Source organism: Amaranthus tricolor, chromosome 13, assembly GCF_026212465.1.
Source record: "Amaranthus tricolor cultivar Red isolate AtriRed21 chromosome 13, ASM2621246v1, whole genome shotgun sequence".
NCBI lineage: Eukaryota > Viridiplantae > Streptophyta > Magnoliopsida > Caryophyllales > Amaranthaceae > Amaranthus > Amaranthus tricolor.
In genome coordinates, this window is record NC_080059.1 from 21,272,251 (window position 1) to 21,278,113 (window position 5,863).

The following is a 5,863-nucleotide window of genomic DNA, read 5'->3' on the forward strand; positions in this document are numbered from 1 at the left end:
GTCAAAATATGCAATTTTAATTGTCACAAACCATAGTAGCAGCAAGCAAAAAGAAACTGTATCAAATTACATCATGTACCCACATTGGTACACCCAAAAATATTATAATAAATTGTTTGTTGGATAGAGTGAAACATCATGATACCACACCATGAGAGAAATTCAGTGAGGAGATGGATAAAACAGCAGGGTCATCTTCGTCGACATACTCAGTTTGCACCTCCACTATGTCAAGCTTTGCGCTGAGACGAGTCTCCATTTTTGTAAGCTGATCAGAGAGTGATGCAAAAATAACGCGCACTTTATCCTGGAAAGAATGAAATTGAGACTGAAGAAACTGCAATTTATTAAGGAGGGGATAGGCAGAAATTGAGGGATTTGCAAATTCAGTAAAACAAAGACCTGGTGAGTTAGGTGTGGTGGTTGGTGGTGGTGTACATGGAATAGGAAGGTGGTGGTGATGGATTGTGTGGGGAAGGTGGTACATCAGGTTTTGGTGAAGGAGGAGTTGTCTAATTAGGCTCACAAGAGGTGTGTGTGGAGCACTCATCATCTAAACTAACCATAAGACGCTTCCTTTTTGAAGCCAGCCTAATACTTTTTCTTTGTTTGATAAAGGGCTCCTTCTTTGTTAGCATCCTAACTTCCTCATCACTAGAAGTATCATCAACTGGGTCCTCACCTTCCTTTTCTTTTGATATTTCCCCCTCACTTCCAGCTTCTTCCTATTCCCCTTTTGAAACAACCTCTACCTCATTATTTGTGGCAGTTGGAATAGGCTGCTGATCCTCTTTTTCTTTTTCTTTTTCATCTTCTTTTTCTTTTCCTTCATTCAGTTCTTTTTCTTTTTCTTCATCTTCTTTTTCTTCTCCTGAATTTACTTCCTCGACATCCTCATTTATATTTCCTCTAGAATCCCTTTTTCTGAAACTCTTAGGTGCAAATTGTTAAGGCATTTAATACCTATTTTGTTATTGGGACTCATTGGGAACTGCAGGCTATCCAATGGGACTCTAAAATTTTTGAAAATCCATGTTAACTACTCTCCATAACCTACCATAAACTTCTTTTCTATGCAATCAGAAAGATGTGAAATCATTAAGGAAGGAAAATTGATCTTAATGTGATTGGCTAAGCAGTAAATTAAAGTTGCATCACGAAGATTTGCTTCGCTACGCTTTGAGTTGCATGGCAAAATGAATCTTCGAGTAATGCTGTAAAGTAATTTATGCAAAGGAGACAAAATGTTATGATTGATTCTTCCTTTCTTTTCATTTATTCCTAAAAACTTCAACACAGTTTTTTCATTTATCCTAGAGAAAACGATCTTTATTCCTACATGATATGTATCAAACCCTACAGAGGGCACTTCAAACCATTCTCCTAGAATTACACAATTAAACTTAATTTTGACTTCTCTAACAACACTTGAACATACTCCATTTTCAATTGAAAAATTTGAAATAAATTCACGCATAAGATTAGGGTAAAATGGGTTACAGCAATAATCGGTCATAAGGGTTTCCCATTGTTGATTCCTAATTATGGCGTGTAATTGTGGAAAGGGAGTAGTGTCATACCAGTATTTGTCGAACCCAAATCCTACTGACATCTCTTTAGCGACTTCTTCTAAACTATTTGGATCAATAACCTTGGCTTTCTTTGTTGGTCTAAATGATGATTCATTTTTGGTAGCGGTGTTTTGTCGTTTTGATCCACCATGCATGGTTGAGGAGCTTGGTGGGTCAGATTGTTTGGGTTCTGTTGAGGAGGAGAATGGTGCAGTAATCATGGGTGATGGATGTACTACCTTTAATGGTTTGAGTGTTGTTACATTAGGCGTTTTCTTGTTCATTTTCTTGGATGAAGAGGCAGCTTTTGGTGTTTTCATGGCGAATAGAGACGGTGAAAAAGATTGTAGAAACTGTGTTTGAAGAAGTTGAATGATAGCGACGGTTTGAGAGTAGGTAAAGTGAGTAAAGTGATGTAAGGGTTTAGAAATGGTGATTTGACGTGAGAGAGTAAGTGAGTAGTATTATAGATCGTGAAAGGACGCTTATTTAGGAGTTACACAACAATTAATTTAATTAATTGTATGTGTGAACAAGGAGGATGATGAATGGTTAGTGGATAGATTCATGGAATTGGTTGTTAGTAACAGTTTTTCAATTCAACCCTCATAAACAATTTATTTTACATTTGACCATCTAAAAATATTGATACTTAAAAAAATTGAAAAAAATATGGTGATGCCCTCGTTTGTTTTAATTAGAGGAGTATTATTTATTAAACAAATGCGGCTATGGTTTGATCAATTTAAACATTCATTCAAGAAAGCAATCATAGTACGTGCTCTAAATAACTGCATACCTGAACCTTTTAAAGGTTAACTTCTTAACCAAGGTTTTTGTGGATGAATCAACCTTTCAATTTTTATTTTTCCTTGAGGAGAATGCTTGTCATAAAATTTATTAAAGCTTAATCATGATAAGTTCTAACCTCATCTTTTCATGTTGTTCCCTTGGAAGTGGTTTAGTCATAATTTCTGCTATTTGCTAATTAATATTAACATGTTTAACGATTATATTTTTATTTTCCACATTATCCTTGAGAAACTGATGTCTTATATGTATATGTTTAACTCTAGAATGATGCACTGGATCTTTATATATGCATATGGCACGGGTATTATCACAATAAATAGGAACTCATTCAAACTTAATACCAAAGTCTCTTAACTGTTGCTTGATCCAAAGCATTTGGGAACATCAAGCTGCTGCTGCCACATATTCTGCTTCAGTAGTGGATAATGCAACGGTGTTTTGTTTCTTAGAACACCAAGACACTAAACAAGAGCCAAGGAATTGTACCTTACCTGATGTAGTTTTTTCTGTTTACAAGATATCCTGCATAATCTGCATCACTATAACCTTTCAAATCATAGACATTGCTTTTTGGATAAAATAGGGACAAGTCATCTATTCCCTTCAAATATCTCAGAATTCTTTTCACTGCTGTATGATGTGATTCTTTGGGATTTTATTGAAATGTAGCACATAAACCAACACTAAACGCAATATCGAGTCTACTAACAGTTAGATATAATAAAGAACCAATCATTCCTCTATACATAGTTTGATCAACATCAATTCCATTTGAATCTTCATCTAATCTAACATTTGTAGCCATAGGTGTGTGGTTTGTTTTAGCATCATTTAAACCATTTTTCTTTAGAAGTTCTTTTATATATTTTTGTTGATGAATAAAAACTCCATTAGTTGTTTATTTAATTTGCAAACCAAGGAATAAATTTAATTCTCCCATCATACTCACTTCAAATTCAGTGCTCATTAGGTTAGCAAACTCTTTACATACCAATTCATTAGTAGCACCAAAAATGATATCATCAACATAAATTTGAACAGCTAAAATATCAGAACCTCTATTCTTGAAAAATAAGGTTTTGTCAATTTTACCTCTAACAAAGTCATTTTCAATCAAAAATTTTGATAATCTTTCATACCATTGCCTAGGAGTTTGTTTTAGCCCATAAATAACATTATCAAGCTTTTAGACTTGATCAAGAAAAGAACGATTTTCAAAGCTAGGGGGTTGTTCCACAAAGACTTCTTCATCAAGAAAACCATTCAAGAAACCACATTTCACATCTATTTGATATAATTTAAAGTTCAAAAGCAGCAAAAGAAATTAGAATTCTGATAGCCTCTAACCTGGCTACAAAAGCAAATGTCTCTGTATAATCGATTTCTTCTTGTTGATTGTACCCTTTAACCTTGAGCCTTGCTTTGTTTCTTACTATTATTCTGTGTTCATCCAATTTGTTCCTAAATACCCATTTTAGTCCAATCACCTTTTTGTGTTTTGGTTTCGGTTCTAAAATGCCACACTTTATTTCTTTAAAATTCATTCAATTGATCTTGCATGGCAACAACCCATTCGGAATTTTTCAAGGCTTCTTTGTGATTTTTGGGTTCCAATGTGAAGAGGAACGCAAAGTGTGTACAGAAATTTCTCATTTGGAATCTGGTTTGTGTGCCCTTATTTAAATCACTGATGATCAAGTCAAGTGGATGACACTTTTGATATTTGCATGGTTTGGGCACAAGTTCTCTTGTAGGAACAGTTATGGAAACAGGGTCATTGACTTGATTGTTATTCTGCTCAGCTTCATCCTGATCTTCTTGCTCATTTCTGGGAACAGTTGGATTGGGAACACCGTGCTGGTCCTCATTTACCAACTGTTCTACTAGATTAGGTGCTTTAATTTTTTTTGAGTCAGTAGTTCTCTGATTGCTCATTGATCTTGCTCTTTAGTTACATCATCATCATATTCCAAATTTGCAAGACCTATTTTTAAATTATTTGTATCCTGTTCACTTGTCATAAAGTTAGTTTCATCAAAAATAATGTAAATAGATTCTTCTACACACATAGTTCTCTTATTGCAAACTCTATAAGCTTTACTATGAGATGAGTAGCCAAGAAATATATCCAAACACACGAAAATAGGAAATATTTGGTTTTACACCTTTAAACAATTCATAGGGTGTCTTAGAAGTGATAGGTCTTATTAGTACACGATTTAAAATATAGCATGCAGTATTAGCAGCTTCAACCCAAAAATTCCTAGGAAGACCACTAGCAATTAGGGATGGTGGGGCATGCCAGACCCGGACCCTGACCCTTTTATTTTTTTTGGATCCAGACCCGAATCCGAACCCTAAGGGTCCAAAATTTTCAGACCCAGACCCGGACCCTACGGATCTGGCGGGTCTAGGGTCTTTAATGGGTCTTATACAAAGCCTCTTTGATTTGTCAAAATTGAACCTTTTTCGAGTCTTTTTGTATTTTTGTATCGAATCAAAAAAATACTTAGTATTCAGAACAATTATCAAGTAAATAAAAAAACAAATAATCAATGAAGCTTACTTACTTTAGTGATAGAAGAAGTATTATTCATTCATACTAATATTTTGTTCCCAGAAGTATTATGCATCAATTTCAGAATGATTTTTTTCATAATATTAGAATTAAGAAATCATAAATTCAAAATATAAAATTTAAAAGTTTAGGGTCCGGGTCCGGGTCCGGGTCTTCACCTTAGGACCCGGACCCGGATCCATTAGATTTTTTTGGATCCAGACCCGGATCCTGATCCGATGGGTCTCAAAAATTAAGATCCAAACCCTTAAAAAAGGGGCGGGTCCGGGGCGGGTCCAATAGGGTGCTGGACCCATGACCTTCCCTACTAGAAATTAACATGGTTCTAGTCATTTCTTCTAATTTTCTATTTTTCTTTCTACCACACCATTTTGTTGTGGTGTTCTAGGTGCGAACAAATTGTGACTTATGCCATGCTCATTGCAATAGTTCATAAAGCTGGAATTTTCAAATTCTTTACCATGATCTGACCTTATGTGAATAAGTTGATTATTAGAAGATTTTTTTATTTTATTAGCAAATGGAACAAACTCATCAAAAGCCTCATCTTTGCTTACTAAAAATAAAGTCCATGTAAATCTACTATAATCATCAACAATAACAAATACATATCATTTGCCACTACGGCTTTTAATTCTCATAGGTCCACAAAGATCCATATGGATTAATTCAAGAGGTTTTAAGGTGGTCACCACATTTTTCGGTTTAAAGGACAACCACACATGTTTTCCTTTGGCACAAGGATCACAAATCTCATCCTTTAGGAATTTTATGGAAGGCAATCCTCTTACTATGTCTTTTGATCTTAACGTATTAATCAAAGAAAAGCTAGCATGACCTAGACGTTTGTGCCAAAGAAGAGGATCTTCCCCTATGACACTGAACAAGTTAGACTCGATTT